The sequence below is a fragment of the Eretmochelys imbricata genome, chromosome 12 (genome assembly GCF_965152235.1).
Source record: "Eretmochelys imbricata isolate rEreImb1 chromosome 12, rEreImb1.hap1, whole genome shotgun sequence".
NCBI lineage: Eukaryota > Metazoa > Chordata > Testudines > Cheloniidae > Eretmochelys > Eretmochelys imbricata.
Window position 1 is genome coordinate 13,115,001 of NC_135583.1, and position 24,579 is coordinate 13,139,579.

At 38.0% G+C, this 24,579-nt stretch overlaps 1 long non-coding RNA gene across 1 annotated transcript in view; it reads left to right on the plus strand.

The window, feature by feature from the left end:
* LOC144272622 (uncharacterized) overlaps positions 1-24,296 on the plus strand; it is a 25,567-nt gene extending 1,271 nt beyond the window's left edge. Inside the window, exons 2-3 of the long non-coding RNA XR_013347603.1 lie at positions 10,313-10,385; positions 24,216-24,296. This is a non-coding gene — a long non-coding RNA (uncharacterized LOC144272622). The remainder of the gene's footprint in view (positions 1-10,312; positions 10,386-24,215) is intronic.
* The last annotated feature ends 283 nt before the right edge of the window (positions 24,297-24,579 follow it).

A 24,579-nucleotide genomic window follows, 5' to 3' on the forward strand; every position in this document is an offset into this window, starting at 1 on the left:
CAAATAGGGGGAGATACATTACTTTTAAATTTCAGATTTATTGTAATCTTACTGATTTTCTTTTACCCCATTCTATCCTGAAGTTTGTGTCCATAAAACTAGACTAAGTAATGAATAATACAGCTGCATGAGCATTACCCTATTGTTAAAATTGAATTATATCTTGAAACAAATGTTGTTTTTTGCTAATCTTATCAGAAGAATATTGATCTCTGGACCATTCTTTGGGAACTCTGTCTGAGCTCAACCTGGAATGTCACCCCTATATTTCTTTGCTTTATAATTCTGTCGGTTAATAAAAGGTAATACATTAATTTTATATTTTTGCCAGTGAAACTGAGAAGACAACTGTTCATTATTTACCTTAATGTACATTTCTCTATTCTCCACATGCTATACGGAACAAGCTTGTATTGGGAGAAGGGAGGGTTAGATGACCTATTAGTTCTGTTTCTTAGTTGTTGGGTTTTTTTGTTTTTGTTTGTTTTGTCCCCCCCCCCCATTTCCCAATTCTAATTGCTCTGTTTTGAAAATTATTTTCTTGACATTTTATAATATTTGCTTTATCTCAATTTTAATATTTTTTCCTTCCCTTTCCTTTCCTTTCTCCCCCCCCCCATTTTATTTTCTAGATGCAAAACTGATTATTTAGACTATTTTGTGCAGGCTACGTCATTTGTGTACCTAAACAAGATGATTTTCAAGGAGTGTATGTGACTCTGCACATAAAAGATTTATGTAATTATGTATTATGGAGACTTATTTTCATGTAAGTGATGTAAGTGACTTTAAAACCTGCTATTTCATACATTGAATACAGTTCTTTGCTTTTTGAAGAGCACTGAACACAGAGGACAAGAACATATGCTAATATTGATACAGCAGACCACAGAGATGCTCTGTTTCCTTCTGTTTTGCATTATATATGGTGTGAAAATAGTTATTATAAACAACAAGAGAGTGAGACAAGCACATTCATAATAAAGTATAGAGAAATGCATAGTGAATTCTAGTAAGAGCCCTGAGTCATAGAAGCCACACAATACAGAAACATCACAGCTGAAATCTTCAGCAGTAGTATTGTTTGAAGTAAAATAATTTGATGGGCAATTTAAATTTTGTTTTCTATTTATTAAGATTTCCTTTTTATATGCTTTTGCCTTGTTAGATTTGCAACAACTCAGATTTTTAACAAGGAGATTGGGTTCTTTTTATTTAACGATACATCTTTTGGACACATTTGCTTTCCTCCAATAATTTAATATAAGAGCTAAGCTCCCAATTAAAAGCCAGTTATTAGGATTTGCAGTTAATCCAGAAGTGAAGCGGAACACTGGCAGAATTTGCCTTAGAGTTAGGCCTTATACTGATAGCACAGAACCAATTTCTCTCTTCCCCAATATACATGTTGAAAATAACATGTAATTTCCATTTATAATTAGATGGAGATTATTGTCGCTTCTGTACTTACAATTGTTTCCATTTATGTAAAATACAGAAGCTCTGTGTATTCAGTACATGAAGTGGAGAGCTCATGTGCTATTGAAAAGTTAAAGTGTGCAAAGGGCCTGTATATTTTAAATTGTTTATTTCACAGAACAGTATATGTTTGATCTAATCTATCAGCCACTGACAGATCTACTAGTGATTTCTACATTATAATTTCAAAACTATAGATGCATAGAACAATTTAATTTCCTGCTACATAATTTCTGGCATGCTGAGAAAGAAAAATAGAAATACAGAAAACTAAGAAATGGTGATGAGCTTCTCTGAAAAGCATAACAGACCATATTTATGAAAATTTTAGTGTCCCATAAATATTACTTCACTTGGGTCTGAGTCCAACAGTTGAATATAAACTTCAAATGCCTGTTCTTTCCAGTTCTTTAAATTATATTTTACAACCTTTATTAAACTAAGATCATGATGGAGATCCTGCATTTAAAATTCCAGAAACTAGTAAATACTTAATTGCCCTGCTTTTATGATGAACCAGTTGTTTTCCAATTACATATGTCTAAGGAATCTATATTGGCTTTGTGAAACTGGAAACTTTTCAGATATGTAAATTAATCTTTCATTACTATGCAGTATTCTTTAAATTAAATTACATACAGCTATCAGATTCTAGCAGTTCTTTTGCTGCAGTGAGATAATTTCTGGAGGCAAGACACCTGGCTGGGCTAGAGTGGTGATTAATTTTATGTGTTTAGGGTGCAATCATCACTCAGAAAAAGGCTTAGGGTTTGGATGATGGATGATGGGTAAAGTGCAGGCTGATAGGACATGGCCCATGAATCTGTTCTACATCATCAGTTCCTTTGATCACTGGCAGAAGTTCAGAGATACTTCTTTGAATCTGTCCGAAATAAACAAAACTACCATATACCTTTCTGCAATATCACTTTTAAATATAGATCCACTTGGTGGAACTTTTGTTGCAACAATGCCAAAGTAAAATAAAAAGGAAATATTTCTACCTGAAGTTACATGCACATTTACAAACAAAGTAGGTGAGCGTGTGTGTGTGTGTGTGTTTGCATACACGTGTATATAGCCTCGTTCTTTTTATAGATATTAATGACAGCTAATGGCAGAAAACTGATTTTTTTTTCCTGCATGAAAACTGATATCTATGTTGACAGCAGGGATGGTATTCAACATAGCTGCTGAGAAATAGTGAAGCTTACACAGCTGTCGAGAAAAAAAACTCCTAAGTTTTATAGCAATGCTATACATCATTTCTTTTCCCTTCAGTCATGCTAGTGGCTGGGAAGAGTTGGGAATCTTTTTCTTATTGAGGAGAGTGTGAAATAGGTAGCCAAATTATGTTTCATAAATAATTGAGAGGGGGGAAGAGATGGCGGTGCTAACCTGGAAAAAAGAATACTCTTTTGTACCTCAATTAGCAAAGGACAATTTGATAATTGAAAGCAAATGTTTCCTCTTTTATATTATGATTTTCACTGTTCTTTGCCCAATGCTGTCCCCTGCAGGGTATAAGAAATCAGATCTCAAGGATCAGAACTACTCAGAGGTAGTACAAAAAATTCTAGGAATAAAACAAAAAGGGAAATGGACACAGCAAATAGCTAGAATTAACGTTAGGTTCTTTATCAGATTTCATTATCAGGTTGGCATGGAACTGCTATTTCATATCAAATTACATCCTCGGATGTATGTGACTGGGTGTTAAAATATGCATCCTTTGAAAAATCTCTTGGATCTTATTTATTCAATACACTGAGTGTTCTGTGGAGATGTTATGAATTGCTAGTGCTCATATATTTCTACCGGGAGCAACACCAAATTAGCCAATTCTTTTAAGTCTCTCACCAATAATACCTGAACACGGAAATCAAACTGAATACATGACTCCTGAAAACATTTATATCTCAATCCACTTCTTTATGGCTTTGAAACATGGAATATCAGAGGCATGTGAAAATGTTCTCCACTTAAATGGAACTGGTAAAACAACAACTGAAGGGCATTTGATCCCACATAAACTGAATGCAGCTTCTTTTAGACATGATATAGAATGAAGGAAAGCAAAAGGAACACTAAAAAGGAAAAAGGTGGGAGAATTGACTGGACTTGACTAATAGGATCAGCACTGCACGAAACAAAGTAAAACATAAAAAGCTGGGGGTGCATTTGCAGTCGCATTGGCCACAAAAAGAGTCATGCAGCTGTTGTTATTACCCTCCCCTTCCTCAATGGAGAGTCATCACTTTATCTCACTAGGCACAAATACTAAAATGCTCATTAACTCTCTTGCAACACCTCAGTTTGTTTTTACTGAGTTGTATTTCATCCATAGCCATTGCACCTGAGGGCACAAGATAATTTTTTTTTTACACAAAGGGATTCTCAAGAGTGATGCGAATGTTCCTTGGCTCCACAGAGGCCAAGTGCATTGTATCATCTTCATAGCTTACTCACAATCCTGGTCCCCAGGATGAGGAGTTGTTTAGTGTCTCCAAACCAAAGACTGCCATGTAGCAGATCAAATTGTTGTTGCTGGGCCGGCTCAGTATTTGCTTGTTTGATTTAAAGCACAGTTCTACTGTGAAAAGTTATTGGGAAAATGGTATTGTCTTCCTCAGTAGAGCTGCTTCCTATGTATATGAAGAATTACATTTGCTGACTCAGACGACAAACATACATATTTGCTGCTTTCCACTCTTATTAGCCCTGCGGAGCAAACACAGCTAAGAGAGAATGAGTTGGATTCCATTTAATCTTGTGTATTGTAATATTGTTTTCTAAATTCCTGCTTGTTATCCCTTTGCAAGCCCAGTGAGGACAGTGGTGTTGCAAAGCTGTCACTGAGGGCATAATTTCAGCCGCAGAGCCTTTATTGCTAGTGATGATTGGTGAAAAGGAAGGAGCCCAGCTTGACTCTCAGATCCCAGCTTGCATTTGTAGCCCTAATAGTAAAAAAAAAATCTGTAATTTAAGCAAATTTGAATTAGTTCATTGGTACAGAGCAAGCCAATGCTATATCTTCCATGATTAAATTATACCCGGTAATGCTTACAGAGGTTCAGAATGTGCTGGAAGAATTTTGTGACCTTTAAACCTCGTGAATCTGTCTAATTCCTGATTGTAAAGCTGAAGTAGTTTGTCCTTTGCAGACTGATATTGTCAGTACCTGTTTTGGAAGAGGGAAGGGTACCAATTGCTTTATAATGACCTGGTGTCCATACTGCTAATAAATCTATCAACTGCTTTAGATGCTGTAAATTATGAGGTAGTGCTGATATATCTATGAGAGGATGGGGCTGGTCTTTGGTGGCTTCATTCTTTTCTGACAGTCAGTTGGGCTGAGAGTCTATCCAATTAAGAATGAAATGGTTATGGTGGATTGGAGAGGACAAGCAGAGGATTTGGAGTGAATTTATTACTTCCTCAGTTGAGGATGTTCAACCAGCATTTCACAGCCTGACAGTCTGGTTACATTCCCAGTGGCTCCCAGACAGTCACCTCACAGCAGTGACCCCAAAATTGCTTTTTATCATCTTGGGCTGGCAAGGAGTTTGTCTCTTTTTCTTTTCACACCTTGCTACAATAAACCATGCCTTAAATCCAGGAGGAACTGAAGTGAGCGTAAAATATGGGAGCTTGCTTGAATTAAAGAATATCTTGCCATGAGTACATGATACTTGGGTTCTGTGATCGAGCTGGTTGCCAGCTGGCTGCTAGGTGGAATTGAAGGTGTTGGCTTTGACCTCTAAATTCCATAGAACTATCCTACCCAAGAGACAGCTGCTCTGAACAAACCATATCACTGCAGTAGAGATCAGCAGACATACTTCAGCTGAAGCCCCCACCATAGAGAGGGAGGTTCTGACAGGGCTCTTCATCTTCGGAATTCATTTTCCCTCCCCACCCTCCGCCAACCCCCATCCAGAACAGTTGGCTTCTGGACATGCTGTGAGACCATCTTTTACCACAAATGTTTTTGGAAAGATGAGCAGGCTAATGCTGGCTTTCCTTTTGTGCAAGATAACCTTAACTGACAATAGAGGGCAGCTAGAGGGGCAAGTACCCTGTTATGTATATTATTTAATTCTAAAATACACCAGCATGACACCCCACAATTCCATTTGACTTTTGAGTAGAATATTACTTCTAAGAAAAACTTCAGTGCCAAGCAACCAATATTTGGAAACACAGGAACTGCCATCCTGGGTTAGACCAGTATCCTGTCACCAACCATGGCCAGTACAAAATGCTTTGAAGAAAGGTACAAGAAGCCCTGCTATGGACAGTTATGGATGACCTACAACCAGGGAAAGTTTCCACTTAACTCCCAATAGTTACAGGTTGGCTAAAGCCCTGAAGCATGATGATTTATATCCTTTGTTTAACAGCAACCGTGTGGTGGTTGGTCCATATATTTTACCTATAATGTATTATCAGTCAATTTTTATCTTTTTTTTTTGTTAACAAAGTGCTTCTTGACTTCTGTCCTAGACCTATTGTTCTATTAGTTGCAACCTTCTCTGCAAAATGAGAAAATAAATGATAAAACTTTGAGTCCTGTTTACATGAGAAATTTGTCTTGTAAATAACCATTTAGGTTGTATAGCCTGCTGTGTAAACAAATATTGTATTGATATGTGGGTGGGTAGAAGGGATTTGCACATAGTTGATTAATGTTTTAAGTTATTTCTCTAAAACAAGTCTGCATTTCTGGGGTCCAGTTTATCATGTTGTTGATGGAGGAATAGTGTACTTTATCAGAAAGTAAAATGACCTAATAATAGATATTTTCATGACAAGGAAGGCAGCTGCCAGCAAAGAGTCAGGTCAGTGCCTCCCTCCCGGGCATCTGCCATTTTGTATCCCTGTGTGTCACAGTGCAGGACCATCAAATCGTTACATTTTGAAACCCACCAATCCCTGCTGGCTCTCTGGCATATGAACACGCCTGCCAATAGGGTGTCTTGAGTGAAAATGCCCTGCTGCACCACTGCCTCTGGACTCACAGGTGTCATCCCCAAGGAGTCTTGAGGAAAAGAATCTCTAGTTGCCTTTGTCAGTACCACTCTCCCGTTGATGTCATTCTGCTGGGCTGAGCAGGCATAGCCCCTGAGAATGGCAGGAACTTCCAATATAAGTAAATATGATAAATGTGTATATGTTACAGACACATACGCACACACTCTTCAGAAGCTATCTGGTAACTTTCTTTAAGGTATCTCTACCACTAAGAGTACTATTAGTTGATATTTATAAGAGTGCCCAGAAACTCAGTTCTGTTGCTCCATTATGTTAGGCATTCTACAAACATAGACACAGACACATTCACAGTTCAGAGGAGCTTACAGTCTCCCGCAAACACGTCCCGCATGTTCTTAACTTTAAACTTGAGGTCAATGGGACTACTTGGATGTTTAAAAGTAAGCCTGTGTAATCTTTTACAGGATCTGGGCCTAAGACTTCATGGTAGTATACTATTAAAAAGATCCATTACATAAAAATAATTCCTTATTCCCTTTTTGAACATTTTTGTAATAAGTGCAGTCTATATTGCCACCAAGATTTAAAGTTTTTTTCTTTAAATAGAATATTATCTAAGAAGAGAAAACTGATTTAAATCACATATTCCATCTAATGATTGCAAACATATTCAGTTAAACCAATATAAAATTAATTCTCTGTTTGCCATTGGGGGTCATTCTTAGTGCATTTGTTTGGATGGCAGTTAGAAAAAAATGCTATTAGCCTAAGGGTAAACTTTTTTCTTTTAAAATATAGAAATATTCCTGAAAGTACAACAGATGAATAGACATTCTTTACATTAGAGGCATCTGTTTAGGAAGAAGTTGTTTCAGTTTTCAAATATGAAAATGTAATTTTAGCATTCAGGATAGTGGTAATTTAAAATAAAACAAGAACAATAGTCATTAAATGGCTGTGTTTCTGGACTTAGATTGATGCTTAACACATTGATCTTCTTCACCAGAAGCTTTCCATATTCCATCTGTTAGAATCTTTGACCTTTTCTTAACACCATTAAAAGATAAAATGTTAATCTACTGAAAAAAGATGCATGACCTTTTAAAAGTGAACTGTACCACTTTAGAGTCTGCCATCATTAAAGAACTTTATGCTCAGGAGCCATGCATTATGTGTATCATAGCAATTTAATTGTTTAGAATAGTGTAATTGTTCAACCAAGATGATATATACCAAGAGTTCCATAAATTAGAACTAGAACGATGTGAACTTTTGAAAAAAACTGATCAAGTTCATTTGTCAGTCCAGGGCTCACTTTCAGTTCTAATCAACTACAACTCTGATTTTTTTGTTCTTATTATGCTAAGATGTATGTCTGGGAGCCATCATTTAAAATAATAATTAAAAAAAGACAGCACCTCGTAACAAATAAAACTACACCATGGCTGTTTGGGACTCCCCCCCCTCCCCCAGCAAATTATGTGTTTTTATTTATTGAAGTTCAGGCCAAAAGTATGAAACTCATATTTCAAATTCAAGCATTTAAGAACATGCTTAACTTCCAGCACATGGTTAATTCCCTCTGGCTTCCAGGTAAGCCCATGCTTTCCTGATTGAAGGGTTTCCCTGAATATAGCCAGAGACGACAAACTGAATGATTATTATGTAATTTGACTTTACCCTATGCCATGATGTGCGCTATAGAAATAAGAGAGAGACGCAATTCCTTGCTAAAGAATCTGTAAATACAGCAATCTGATTAATGCTATGGCTACCTAAGAAGTGCATAGCAAATGACTCCAGAAAGTCCATATGGGCTCCTCTTTAGAATAAGGTGTTCTAGTCTTTGACGTACAGTGCTAGAGCCCCAAAATCCCACCTGTGCTACAGAAGAGTGTGTCTTTTTAAATGAGCTCAGTATTATTCAGTGGAGTTTTCCCTGCAGAGTAAGTGATCCTCGGATAAAACATTAAGGCTCTAGGACTATAGAAGTTCTACTCATATGTGTATTAATTATTTATTGTTGCTGTTATTATTTATTTATATTGCGATAGCACCAAAGGGTCCCAATCATGGCCCAGGACCTTGATTGTGCCAGGCACTGTACAGACCCAGAACAAAAGGATAGTCCCCACCCCAAAGCTCTTACAATCAAACTATAAGATAAGATACAGCAAAGAGATACAATGAACAGACGTAGGGAGTAGAAGGCAACAATGAGACAGTACTGGTCAGCCTGATCAGCAGTGGTTACACCACAACAAATCCCTAGCCCTCGCTGAATTTTTTATACACATCACAGCAGAGGGGAATGTTAAGGAGGAGCTTGGAAGGACAATGAGGTGAGATTGTGGATGTTTGTGTTGCCAACTCTTGCAATCTTAGCTTGAGTTTTGCTATATTTGTGCTTCCTTAAAGCCCTAGCTGCTGGAATCCTATTACATGGGGTACTTAGCAGTCATTTTAAAAAAGACAAAGTTTCTAGCCCTCCTGGTTGCAGAGACAATCACAAACCCTAATAAAAAGACTCCAAATGTTATTTTTTTAAATCTCAATTTTTCCTCCAATCTCACTATTTTTGACGGCTGATATTCACTGGGAGCTCCTCCCATCCAGAAAGGGAGCATAGAAGAAACTATGAAGTAGAATTTTGAAAAATTTAACAAATAGGCAGACATTTTCCTCTGTAAATACTTCTAACTCCTAATTAAAACTCTCTGTATAGTTTTCTGCTCCTGCAGAGTTTGTTTAGGTGAGTTTATTTATATTTTCTCTCTGTTAAATAAATTTTCTTTAACCCAAGCATTTCATATCCAAAGTGAATAATACCGCCTTTTTCATTCTGAATTTTTATTACACTCTTTCCCTATATTAACCTGTTCCACCCCAACCCTCATCCCAGTTTATCTCTGCAAATTTCCTCACTTCCATATTCTTCCCCCTAGGTCATTGATATTGAAAGCAAGCAATTTATGTTTCTTAGTGTTCAGTGATGTGGCACTTCACTGGATGCATAGTATACTAGCTACCAAGATGACAGTCAGTGTTGCTCTGGAAAGCATATATTTCCAGTGCATACCATGTGAAAGCCTGTAGTGAGTGGTGTGGACACAGCCAACGGGGGTGTCACTGGCAGAAAAGCACAGTCATGTGCCCAGTGCTGTGGAGGAAGGAAGAGTGTAGTGATCTGCATGTTTGTGTTCAAGGATAGACAGGATTTGGACCTATTTTTCCTATGGTCCATCGATCTGTAGGTAACTTAGCTTGCCCTGCCAGTTGCACATTGCTGGTGGCCTGCCTTTCAGAGATTTAATTCCACCTCTGAAGGCAGTAGTACCTCAAGAAAACATGAGCTATTTCAAGTAAGTCCACCCTTCCATGCATTTTTATGTGGGAAGGGAGGATACGATCCACAGTAATTATTTCTGTGTCTACTAAGTATGACTACAAAATAATCTACCAAAGCTATTATTACTACCTAATTAGCGTTTCCAAATAAAACCTACATAGTTACCGTACTGCTTGCTGTTACTTCACAATGTAGTAGTCGTCCTTAAACCTTTTGTGGATACTCATCACTAGTTACTAAACAAAGCCTAAATGCTACAGGCCTTGCCAACAAAACTATTCCTCTTTTTCACTGTGAAACTGGATGTGAAAGAAAAAGTGTCAAACTGTGCTGCTCTTAGAAACATTAAGGCAGCATATAAATAGAATAGGAAACCTGTTAAGAAAGTTCTGGTCTTGCATTTACGTGTTCATTACCGTTTTGGACAAAGGGAGTCTGCAATTAATATTTTCCATTTCAAAACGTAACTTTCTTTTTCCTTCATAATAGGTTTATACTGTTTTCCATGGAGCAGCTGTCCATAACCAGGAACTCCTCATCCGCTTGCTGATCAATACATACAGTAAGTGACGTGTAACTCAGCTTAATTCTCTTGTGTCTTGATGAAATAATTTCTTCCCTGATCAAACAAATCTGCTGTTTACCATAATCTCAATTTAACACCTTCTCCAAGTGCTCAGCATTACTGTCTGCGTCTGAATAGGTTTTGCAAAGCAGAAATAAATGCCAGGAAAAACCAAACAAGTCTTTTCTCCTTTTCTTGAAAGTTGGAACAGGCTTTGGGTTTTTATCACAGTGACAGGTTACATGGTAAACAAAGTTCAAGATCTTTGGTTTGGCCATTAACGATAAGAATTGGCTGGACCCAAACAAAGCTGAAGGGAACAACACTTGAATGAAGACCAAGTTACACATTAAGGCAGTTATTCTAAAGGAAGTGTCTCATGTCTGCGAAGTAAAAATGTGTTCCTTCTGTACAGTAGGGCAGTTAGGGCACATTGCTCCTGTCTCACCAAGGAACTTATGAGAATGGAATCGCCAGCTAATGTGCAATATGGAAAAAGGGGCTTTTGGAAAATATTCTGCTTCTTAAAGGCTAATTTATTTGTTAATGTTAGGGGCATGGCTGGAAGGGGCTTAGCCTCAGCAAAACCGGTAGCCAGTCCCTCTTTGATCACATTACCAAGAAAGACTGTAAGAGAATAATTTTAATAAAAGACTCTCTTGCTCAAATTGGGCCGAGGCACTTTATCCCTTGGCCAGCAACTAAAGGTGTAGCCAGGTCCCTCATTTGTATCATGTAGGATTTATCTAGTTCCCTCTTGTTCTTAAGCAAACCAAGTTGCATCCAAATCCAAGCTGAGTCATACAAAAGGTTCTCTAAGAGCCCAAACACCACATTAGCAGCCTCACTCCAAGACAGTCTCTGAAACAACTCCCAACATGCATGCCTGGGAAGCTCATCAGGGAGCCAGATGCTGATCTTGAGAAGAGTAACTCCTGCAAACTTTGACATCTTATTCCTCTAACTTTTAAGGAGAATTGTGGAGGGTTCGAATTTGGACAAATGAGTTGACAGCCTTTTTCATTTAAAATTCTAGAAATACTATGCACAATATTTAAGTGCTAGCTGTAAGGGGTAGAAAAAAATATTTTCAGACAGAATATATTTTTATGTTTAAACATGTGTATGCTACATTTTTCTTCATCTGGGATAGATCTTTGGCTTTACAAGAATTACTGTGTATTGTGTGAAGAAATGACGGCACAAAATCTTTATGTAGCCTTTGTGAAATACTATGATGAGTTTTCATCTTAGGTAAATAGCATAACTCTGCTGAATGCTGTATATTTGCCTGAAACTGAAAGAGTTAAAGGGATTTAGGAATTATTCCTCCTAATATCAGCTGGAGTTTGCATGACTGAAATTTTAGACCATTTTCTTCTTGTACATAGGAGTATATAATTCCTGCATGGCCTAGAAATCTTTTCTTTTTGACAGCTATACTAGACTGTTTATCCCAGATCACTAAGTTTGGATGTATGAAGAATACTATATGCGGTGGTTTTGTGTCAAGCCCAAAGCAAACAACCATTTTTACTGGATATCTGATCCACTAAAAGATGGACAGTGTTTTGAATTATATGTGTACGTTTCGTTAGATACCTCTCTGTGGTCCTGCAGAGACATATACCATTTCGCTACGTAACCGTCATACCATTACTCAACCACAACTGCAAACTTTCATATACACTGTACATACATAATCAGAGTGGGCTTGTCTGGGCACAACGTTTGCCTCTAGAAATAGGGCATTTTAAAGCATATTGACACATGCATGAAATGAAAAACACACGTGGTACTAAAGAGTTCAGTTCCCCTATAAGGGGCATCAGTGGCTCTTAATGTTTTGGGGGAAGCTTTAGTAGAACACAGAATTGCTGCTGCCTCACAGTCTTCTAGATATTGCTTAAACCACCCAAGATACTCGATAAACTGGGCATTTCTGCCAAGGGGAAAAAAAAAGCCTAGCTTGTCTGAATCCTAATGTGGAGTAATCTGAGATGTATTCATTCTTCCTCTGAGTTTTTGGCTGCCAACAAAACTATTGTATGCAGTGTTTTTGTAGCTGTGTTGGTCTCAGGTTATCTAACAACACTATTGTAACTTCTATTACACTTATTGCTTGTCAGGGTTACTTTAGTGTTGTTGTTATTTGTCTGTATGTCACTAGAACCTGGAGGCCCCAGGACGCCATTAGATGCTTTACACATTTTGAGTAAAAATAGATGGTCCCTGACCCGAATAGCTTACAGTCTAAATAGACAAGACAAACACAGGAAGGGGGAAAGGGATATAACATCCAAGCAGAGGAAACAGAATGGTGGTTTGCCAAAATCATGTTGGCTCCACAAACTTTTTTCATGTGTTTAGTTATATGGATTTTTTTGTTGTTGTTTTAAAAATAATTTCTGGGTGGGATTTTGTTTGGCTGATGGTACTGTGCTTTACATTGTCTCTACCCCTCCTCATCCCTATCTGCTGATTTGACAGTTTCCACAGTGCTCATAGCCCCAATGATCCAAGGACTCTTTACCTTTCTAGTGACTCAGGCAGCACAGGGCATGTACACTTGGTGTCAGGTGTGTTTTCCCCCCTCATTCTTACCCCTAAGGCTCTGCGTCATGGGTGCCTTCAACCAATTGACTGTTGTTACTCAGAATGTCTGATATAAATACATTGCAATAAGTAAAGTGAGCTATTACCAGCTATGTGTAGGATGGAAGGAGAATTTGATCTAAAATGATATATGGCCCTTGTAAAGTGGGGAGCAAGGATGGGATGAGTAGGGCAGTTAAAAGTATGGGAGCTTATTTATTCAGCTATCCTCCTTTAGTGCAATGAATCTTAAGGACACTGTCAAGGTTTGCAAGCCCATAAATTAATCTACTAATGGTTACAGCCTGATATAACAGCCATGTTAGTCTGTATTTGCAAAAAGAAAAGGAGTACTTGTGGCACCTTAGAGACTAACCAATTTATTTGAGCATAAGCTTTCGCGAGCTACAGCTCACTTCATCAGATGCATACTGTGGAAAGCCTGATATAGAAAGTCTCCTGGATTTTAATGGGCCAGATTTTCAGACAGATATGCAACTGCACCGTGAGTTTGTGTGCTGAGATGGCCAACAAGGGATCCACTTAATGCTAGCTGTAGTGACTTGTGATGTAAAAACCCTCTCCATTATTAGAGAGTGAAATGAGCAAACCAATTAATTTCAGCAAAGGCCTGCAAAACTCTCATCGCTGTTGCTTATAGTGACCTCAGTCTATTGCTACAAAAACAGCCAACCTTATTTTCAGCTCCCTTCAAAATACAGCTAAATCAGTGTTTGCTCAATGAATAAAAGAGAAAATTGTGCATATTTAAAGATCTTAAAATCAAAGTTATTTAAAAAGAGGAATATTAAATTCTCTTACAAATGTATTGATGCTGCTGACCCTTTAAGATTATACTCAGCTCCTACCATCTACCAGCATTCTTGCCAGGCAGCCTGTACAAATATTATTATTACTTAAATAGACTCCAAATCATTACACTGTGTTTTTACTTTGTATTGAAGTTATTTAAATATAGTTTTCTTATGTTGTGATCCTTTGACAAATGCTTAAAGAGTTAGCACATTGTTAGCAACAGTGAAAAGGAAATGGATGCCTGGCAGGAGGAAAGACAAATAATTTTCTCATGCTTGCTGGGATGTTTCTGTAGTGTAAATCAACTGTTCTTCTCTGAAAGTAAAAACTTATTCCAAGGTGTCAACAAAAGTAAAGTAATTAGGGAAGGAAATGTAATTCCTCTCTGCCTTCCCTTGATTCTCCCCTCCCAGCCCCACATGTTCATAAAGTATTTAAAATTATGAACATTGGTAGATTAATTGGTGCAAAAAAGCACATTAGGGCCCAATCTTGCAAACACTCCTGTAAGTAATCCCACTGACTGCGCTCACATGAGAGCGTACGTTTCGGTACATAAGTGTTTGCAGGACTAGGGAATAAGGGATCAATCCTGCAAGGTGCTGAGCACCCTAGTCCTGATCTAGCAAAGCACAGGCTTAATTCTAAGCACTTGAGTAGTCCCACTGAAGTCAACTCACGTGACTAAACATCTTGCTGGAGGAGGATTAGTTCACTCAGCACCTTGCAGGATCTAACCCTTAATGTTTAACTTGGAATAAAGTGGAAACATCATGGTGCTGCTTTGAGCAATGAATTTGATTTTTTTTTTAAACAACAAAACTTTGCCAGCCTCACTTGTGCTTCTGGTTCAAGTATGTAATAAAATTAACTACTGTAATATGCTTCTTCCACAATTTAGCTCTCAAATCCTTTGCTGCAAAAGCAGCTGTAAACCTCAAAGGCATATTTTTTTCTTAGTGTTAGCAATTAATATGCCACAAGTCTTTGCATAAATAACTTGTCTATTTTAAAGCAACTCAGATGAGCTATTTCATTTTATATGACTGTTAATTAAGATGTTGATTAGCCCCGCTATTGAAGCATTGAAACCCTTTCTAAAAGAAATGGCCACTGTTCCAATTTTATTTTAATTAGTTGGACTTTGAGGTTATTTACTGCACTGTCAGCTATCAAAGCAAAGCTATTTAATTTGATGATCAGTCCAAGCAGGTAGCACGCAGAGTTTCACATTTGCCTGTAAGCAGCAATATGATTTAAGGTCATTTAAGAGTCATCAGCCTCACAGATGGGAAAATGCAAAGTATCTAAAGGGGAAAATAACAATTGTTGTCTTGTCAAATAAAATCCGAACATAGTATTTTGTGTGAACACCCACCAGTTTCCAGCAATTTTATACAGAGCGTGTTTCCCTTTGGGCGGAGAGTGTTAGGTCTTCCCTTTCATGCATCCTTCCATTGAGACACAGTAACCCCCTCGGGAGGTGAAACCCACCCAGATATTTGTGATTTTAAAACTTCATTTACGTCACTTTCAACAGAGATGGATCATTATTCTGGGATAAAACCACATCCTGCACAATGAAGAAAACAGGCAACGTTTGACCTGAAAGGGGAAAAAAGGCAACTTTAAAGTGTTAAAAGAAACAGACAATGTTAAAGCCGCTTCAGGAAACAAATTCTCTCTGTAATGTAATGTAATTATAATCTTTTCTAGCCTAAGTATAGTGCCCTAGAGATTACTATAAGTAACTTATAATAGAATTTTTATTAGTGGCAGTAATTTTTTATGATAATTAGTGTAATCTGCAGCCAATAAAATCAGAAGATATATAGTTATATCTTTTGTACATGAAAAATATTTCTTCAGACAGTTGAAACATTAGGTAAGAAAATTGTATTATTTTATAATCATTGTACACTTTCATGTTTTGACTGCTTGGAATTCTTTTTTTTTTTAATTTAGTTCTTTCTACTTAATATTATACTCAGTAGCCCAAATGAAGTAGGCTCTCTCCCACCCAGTTCTGGGTAAGCAATTTACGTTTGTTTCCATTGATAAACCTTGTTCTGTCTCCTCTTAAACACCACTCTTGGTGAAGTTTAGCATTTTTAAAAATCTTTCTCCTAGATGTGAGGTTAATCTTGCCTAATACTCGGCATTGTACTCATCAGTGAGATTACCTTGCCTTATTGATTAACGTTACTGCAACAGCTCTTAAAATAAATGAAGAGCATACTGTAACACTGTCTTAATTCTGTAAAAGGCCAGATTATGGCATATAGCCACTGGGTCGGTGTTAGAGGTGAGACAATACAGCATCACGCAAGGGATGCCCCTAACGTACAGTCCCTCTCCAAGCTCCCAAATGTACAGTGGGAACACACATGTTACAATGTTCCTTTGGTAGCCCATCCCATAAGTCTGGCCAGCTCTGCAGGCCACTGCAGAACTAGGCTACGGCTGAAACTCTTCACCTTTGGGGTGATTTGCATCCCAAAGAGTGCGAGAAGGAAACAGCATCCCAGAGCAGGGGGACTGCTACCAAGTCTGGCTTTTGTGCAGAGCGCATGAAGGAAGAAAACAGCGCCTTGCATACCCACACAAGGGCCAGCCACAATCCCACCTCTGCTGTTCAGTACCATAGTCTGCAGTCCTCTCTTTGCTCACGCAAATCCCCCACTGAAACCAGTGAGAAAGAGTGTGTAAAGAAAGAGTAGAACACCAAGAGCTGACTCTTTCTGCAGCCACTTTGCAAAACAGGAGTTGAACTGTAAGCTGGACTCATTAGTTTGGCCGTTTAGTTCACTAATAATAAAAGAAGAACCAGAATATTATTTTTCCATGCTTGTTTGGATGGCAGGATATTTTCCTTTAAAGGGGAGAAAGAAAGAAGACTGCCCTCAAAGATGAATTGAACCACACAGAGTGCAGATGGATCTGAAGAAGATACTATTCAAATGCTTTGTCTATAGCCTGTTGCTATTCTCTGTTCTTGTCCCAGCAGACAGTAACCCCTAGCACTCTCTTTACCTGCATCATCCTCACCAGTCACCATAGTATGATGATGGTCTGCAGGAAAAAGAAGCAAGGAGACTGAATGGACTGCATTGAGGAATTCTGAGGGCTGGTCCATAGCTGTGTGGTAGGCAAAGAAGGGTTTTTCCACCTCCATGGTAGCCTAGAAAACTTCATGTTCAACAGAATTATATCAGTGGTGAACGACCAGGTAAAACCACTTTGTTTCCACTCTGCTGCAGAGTTGAATGTTTAAGACTGGGAGTAACTTTCAACCTGCTTTGGAGAGTAGATTCCTTATATTTGGGCAGAGTCAAATTGGGGGAGGGCACGGGTGATGCAGTGATACTTTTCCAGGCTCCATCCATGAACTGTAGATTGTGCAGATATTCCAAATATGATCATCTATGTTTGGGTCTCCCTCAGTAGGGTCTGCTCTGATCGCATTTGACCATGAAGGAAAGTAGCAAAGCTATTTCTGCCTTTCCAGACTTTTTTAAGGCAGCAGGTTGAAGAGGGTGTGGTGTTTTAGACAGAAGGGATAATGGGGTTTTGCTTTGGAGGTTAGGAATAGACCACTAGCAGACACTGGATTATGTGAACATTTGTATATGTGCCTTTAATACATTTTTTGATTGCACATATGTCTAGAGATTAGAACAGGTGCATGTGACACGCCTAAATAAGTGAAACTCAAATTGGATATTCTCAGTCCAGAAGCACTCGTCTGGGGAATTTAGGTGACTGAACTTTTATAGATGGTGTGCAAGTAAAACATGTCTTTTAAAATCATCGTCTGTCAAGGGACAGTGCAATTTGTTTTGGGAAAATACTAACTATATTAAATTGCATATAAAATACCCCAAACTTTTGTGTCCCTCCCATGGGATGCAAAACAACCCCCAAATCCAGAGATATATAGAGGCATGTCCCTTGCAATGATTGGTATTAGATTTTGAGGGTTACTTTCTCAGGAATTTTGGCATTTACCATGATACTACATCTGGTAAAAGTTTAACTGAAAAATTACCTATTCCTGAAGTCAAATAAGTATTTTCTGCCAGTTTAAATGTATATCCCATACTGGATGGTTTTCATCTACCCTGGCGCCTGTTAAGTAACAAATCATGTTTCTTGCCTCCTGAGATGAACTTCAAAGTATGTAAGTAAAACATTATATAGAAGCCACATTACAAGTGATGAATAGTATTCTGTTGAGTTCTCCACAGGAACACAATATTTCTAGATCATAAGAATAGTGATAAAATCCTCAGAAGTGTGAGCTATGTACCCACACAACAAATTCACCAGTCAATAGATAATATGGAGAAGACAGAATCAGCAGCAAAGCAGAGAAACACAGGGCTTTATCTGAGACATCTAGACCATGTCCAACTCACACTGTAGTCAGTGGAAAGATATCCAGTGATTCCAGTGGAAATTGGATTGAATTCTTTGTCACCAGGGAGTGTTGTAGCCTGTGGGTGTGCAAACCAAAGAAATCTGAGGTAGAAAAGGAGACAGCTGTTTGGTAACCTCTTCATCTTCAGACTATAGAAAGCACAAAGGAAGCTTAAAGCTTTCCATCCATGAAACCTAACAGGTAATATCAATTGCTTATCTTTAGCAGATATTAAAATATGATAGACACTGGAGGTCTTTGCAAATTTCATGAGCAATGTATAATTTTCAGGCAGACATTGGGCCAAATTCAACCTGATAAGGACTGAATTTGGTCCATTATTTTTTAAATAAATAAATAAATAAATAAAAATATCAGGCATTCAAAATTTTTTGTTTGTTTTTCAATGAAACAAATAAAAAAATCCATTTTTGAAAACCAAAACATGTTTAGTTTAGTTTTGTTTTCTTCTCCATTTCCCTTCCTTTGTCCCCTTTTTTCCACTTCCAAATTAAAACAAAATGAAAGGAAAGACCAAAAAGCTAAAAACCAAAAATGTTTCCATTGCCAAAAATGTTTTGGTTTTCAGTTTTTCATCACAAACAAACAAAAATTGAAATGAAAACATCTGTGAAAATTTTCATTTTGGTCAAAAAACTTTTTTGTTTGTTTTAAAAAGAAAGTTTTCATGAAAACTTTTCAACCAGCTTTTAAAAAAAATTGAACAATTTTTAATGTAAGAGACATGGATAATCAGACATTTTAGATACAGTATATGATTGCAGTTACAACACAATGAAGAATTTATTATCAGTAGAACAATGGCTAATAAACTAGTAGTAATACACTATAGCCTCTTTTTCTGGGTAGTTTCCAGATCGCTCTGGCAATGGTGATAACACCCTTTCTACCTCAAGGAAGGAAAGACTATCTAAAGGCCAACATCCCAATTGTGTTTGTAAAGAAAAAAAGTCACTCCTCTGGTGGGACATGAAATGATGACCTTCAAAAGTATTCCTGATCGTCCTTTAACTTTTGCTTACTTGTTGCAAAGGCACGACTGTGGTGCAACTGAAGTGCCCAGTTCTTATTGAGAAAGCAAGTTCTGTACTTCAGTAAAAGAATGTGTGGCGTCTGCTGAAAGAAAAGATAGGAACGTGTGGGTAGGAATGTGATAGAGTGCACATAAAATAAGTGAAGACAAGCGTCCTCATGCTTGCTACAGTGGTGATGTGTGTTATCTCAACATGTTATCAGGAGATAAGATGTTTGCATTCCCATGAGCCAATGCAAGTTGTCACAATTTAAACTTGCAATTATTTCTTATGGAAATAACAGCATGGGACAAAGCAGGCCAGATTAGTACTTTGCATCCTTGCAGTCGCAAAGATTATAGCTTTTCCCATACTGAAGGTACTGTTGAAGGGTCAAGATGGAATGAAAATATGTCATTCTGTTTCTCATTGGATTCTTTTATTTCTCTTGTAAGGACAAGATTGACTAAAATGGTTTGTTTTCAACTCCCTCTTTTTCCCTACTTATTAGCTTTGTTCACCACTAGGCTGCTCAGAATATTTTTGAAGAAAAAAACATTACGCCAAAGCCAAAACATTTTACTGAAACAGATTTTGAAGACATTTTTGGCAGTAAGGTTTTTGAGGTCCAGGGTGGACATGAGAGAGAGGAGTTGAAAACCTGAGGTTTTCAGTCCAAAATCAAATGTTTTGACACAATTCCCTTTCACAAAAAGGTTTTGTTTTTATTCCGATGTGGAGCCATTTTTTTTTAACCTTGAAAGTTGCCTCAAAATGGGATTATCATTCTCCAGCTGGTTCTATACTTCATCCATTAATTAAAGAGAACAATCCAGAATTGTTGTTTTATTCCAGAATAGCTGGTCAGAAAACTTCTGTGTGACATAGAATGTTGATACCAATATTTAATGGTATTGTCTCCTGCCTTGCAATCTGTGAACTTGTGTGAGTGTATACATTGTGTGATGTGATGCTAAGATAGAACACACCACATATGGTAATTAGTTTCATATAATTACTGCAGCAATGTTTCTTGTAGCTACTGTGTGTGCCAGGTTGCCCCAGGTACTTTACATATCCAGCTTTTTGTCAAATTAGTCATTTTTAAATTACTATCTGTTTTGCCCATTGAAGCATGACACACCTTTTGCTAACCCCACCTCCTTTTCAAGCTGTGCTGTGCCTAATGTTTTTGAGGGAAGGGAATAGGAGGCATGAATTTCCACAGTGTGTAAAATAACAGGACAAATGTGTCACAAAATTTTTTTTATAGGAAAAAGTCTGTAACAATCCACCATTTTCTTCCCTTTTTTTCTGGTTTTGTGAATGGAGATAGGTAAAAGGTCAAGCATGTTTTAGATCTCGTGGCCATTCCCCTCTACCTAATTTTTTTTTATGTCCTTTCTTATGTTACATTGTTAATTTCATGCTCACGAGCATGAGGAACTAATACTACAGGCTTGAATCTAGCATGCTGTGGGCAGCTACTGTACAAGCTTTTCCACACAGCTTTGCCAATCTTTTAGTCCTAAGCATCAATATCCCTGTTTTTCCAGGCCAGGGCCTCTCTTAAATAGGAGAATACTTATTGTGCCCAATTGTCTGGTTGCTTTGTGCTGTGAATAAATGGAGAATGTGACAACAACCCACATTCATTTTCACTTGTGACCAAAATCAGATTTGAACCCTGGTCCCTACATATGACCTGGACGTTTTTTAAAGAATCTGCCTTTGGGCTGAAAATGCCATAAATAGCATGTGGTGGTATGTGGCCATTAAAAGAGAAGAAAAGTAACGTGATAATATTGCCAGAAAGAAGGTAGGCAGTTTAATTTTTGAAAGCTGTGATTTTAGATTTAGCTTCCTGTTAATCAGCAACATTTTAGCAAGACTTTCCTTGTGCTATCCTTTTGAACGTCGGTACTGGTAGTACTGTATCTTTTGAACACGCAAATTGGGAATTATTTTCACTTCCTTTGTTAGATTTAGACTAAAACAATAATTTCCTAGACTAAATGAGTGAGAGTGTGTGTGTGTGTGTATAACAGCTAAACAATGCTCTCAGATTCTCACTCAAATAGCTAAAAGGGTATTTAGGTGCCAGGTATCCATCTGAACATTCAAATGCAGGGTTTGTGCAACCCATTTTGAGGCAATCATTGGAAAGTGGAGCCCCCGGTAAACAGATAAACGGACCTAGGAGACTAGTATTTGTAGTTCTCTGCACACGCCTGTATTCCTTTTCATGTCTCAACATTTGCCACTTAGAACAATGATGTTCCAAGAAATCAGCATTTACCCACTGTTCTCTCACTTTGGTCGATGATATACCACAGTTATTTCATATTCTAAGCATGGGAAATAACTGTGATATCTGGGATACTATAGTTTGGTAACTACAGGCTTCTTAGTGGCAACCACTCTTCATGCAATAGATATCAGTCTGAGTTACTCATACAGACTTGACTCAGTTCAACCAATGGCTCAACGGTAACTCAGAGTGAGAAATCTGCAAAAATTATCAATTGATTTCCAATCCAGCAAACTCTGATATTTTCACCTTATTTACATTTTATACTCTTCAGTCTTTCTCACCGTATTGTTATGTCTGGAACAAGCCTGCATTTCAGCGCATTCCATGATCACATGTATCATAGAATATCAGGCTTGGAAGGGACCTCAGGAGGTCATCTAGTCCAACCCCCTGCTCAAAGCAGGGCCAATCCCCAGTTTTTGGCTCAGATTCCTAAATGGCCCCCTCAAGGATTGAACTCACAACCCTGCATTTAGCAGGCCAATGCTCAAACCACTGAACTATCCCTCCCCCTAGAACATGAGGTGCTTAAAACAAAACTTTAGAATTACACAAGTTGATCAGTTTTTTATATAAAAATTGATCAATGTGTGAAATTTGGGGTGGGGTGAATCATCTACAGAGTACTTGAATTAATAGAAAATTCTGTCCCAACCTATCTCTAACTTTGGTTAGCTTAGAGCTGAATGATGCAGTCTGTATTCCAGAAAAGCTCCCATTGGAAGTTAAAGGGAATTTTGCTTGAGTAAGGACTGCAGAATTTAGCCCCTATTTAGTAAAAACATGTTTTCTCTCTCAGCACTGTAAGGAACCTTTGTACTGTGTGTTTTGCTACAAAAGGAGGGTTGAAGTTAGAATATTTCAGATCAGTCTCTCCCACTCATGGACACACACAGTTCTTCTGATATTCATATTTTTCATTCTCTTCTTGTTACAAAAAATTAATGACATTTAAAACCTTTCATTCCTTAATGTTGGCAGCAGGAATTTCACTGCATAGCTCCCAGTGGCAGCAGTGGAATATGCCAGGTGCCAAAGGCGTTTTTTGCAGTTCCTTTGACTTCCTTTTAGTTCTGATAAAATGACAGTGGTTGTAAGTAATACTATGTGTGATGCTCTCGTGGTTTCTAACTGCAGAGAGCTTTTAAGGGGGAAAAACAGTTTATACATTGTAATACCAATGACATTCAGGTCATCCACAGATATTCTGGTTTATTGATTGTATGTAGGTCGTGTAGTTTGCAGATGACTACATATTGGGGGAATCATTTGGACAAGAACTTAAAAAAAAACTCAGTGCTGTCTGCTCTGCATGGGTATTAAAGATCGCATAGGATCTTTGGTAAATGTAGGGGTTTTCTCTGATGCCTTTAGTCAAAATGTCCTTTCCCTGTTGTGTTATGTAGTATGCTACATACTCTAATGGGGGTACAAAGTAGTGGTAGAAAGAATTTCACTGCATTGTTCACTTATTTCTTTGAGACTACATCCCAAAAAGCCAGATTCAATTTTTAGAGGCTTATCTTGATGGTTTACATTTTGTTGAATCCCATTTTACTAATTCCCTCTGATTCCACATTGGTCATTAGATATAATGCATTCTTTATTAGTGTCCTCTTAATAACATGTTAATTGATGGCTATCATTGCTTTACAGTCACAGGCCATTCTGTCATTCAAATGTTGGAAATCCTAAAGCAATGGGCCATTACTAACTGCACCAGACTAGAAATATGAATGTTTATGATCTATGCACATCCCCAGTTTCTGTAGTACTTACCTCTGGATACAAATGGGCTAGTTTATGAAGAACTGTTGTCTGAGTGATGGTGGGTGGGGAAGGTGAATGGTACAAGGTTGTACAAGGCTTGTAGCTGCTTTGAAAACCATTTCATGACAGGTGGTGCTATGGAGGCTCACTGAGTTTGCTTGTATTTGGCACTCTAAATCGAGCCAGCACCAGGGTTACATCGTGTTCAGCTATTTGTAAACCAAGCAGGGGCCTAAAAAACATTCCACTCACAAGGAAAAAAAATTGATTTAAAGAGGCTTGGAGTGGAGCTTGAGCATCAATGAACACTGAAGAGCCTTTTTAAACTGACACAATAAATTAGTTCAAAACAGATGACAGCCCTACAGATTACCCACCTCTGAACAAAGGAGGGGCATTCTGGTCCCCTTCACGAAAACATAGATAAAAATTTTGTTCTTCTACTCTAATGAGGCAAGCTCAGAGATAAGTCAATAGAGCAATTCATTAACAAATCTAGTGAAATCCCCTGGGTTACGAGTGAGATGGCAGTGAAAGTGGATGTGCTGTGAAAACTCTTTTGGTAGAGATGTCCATATGCTAAGGGTCAGAGAGCTGAGTGGTTAGCTCTGTTTACTATTCACCATACACATATGGCAGTTAAGGTCACTGTTATCAGACACTTTCTCTGTACACAAAACAAAATTTCCATATGGTCCATGAAAATGGATATGCTTTGCTCCTGTGCAGCTTCCCACGGCTCTCTCTTTGTGCGGCACTGGTTAGAAGTGTAAAAGAAGGGTGTGAGGGGTTACCTCGTCAGTCAATTGCGCTCACTGCTTTGTGCGTCAGTCCAATTTAGGGCAAATCTGCATCACTTTTTTCCCCCTGTCTTTCAGGCACAAATGCTCATGTCAGTCTATTAGAACGTGATAGAAGTACTGATCACTGCCTCTGCATCTAAATCCTTTTGAAACCAGGATGACCTGCTGAAGAGGATTTTGAGTGGAAGGCCCTTCACAAGACTCTTTCAAATCCACATAAATAAAGCCCTTTACTGGCTTAAAATGGCCCCTCAGATTTAGCACTACAGAGCCCCTAAAAAGCACAACACGATTGTCATGGATATTACATGATGGTAACAACAACAGGCCAAGAAGACAAGTCTTGATGCTGAACAAAACTAGGCCAGACTTTTTCATGATTTGGGATACAGATTGCTGACAGCCCAGTAAATAGGCTGTTTAACCCTTTGAAAGTGAA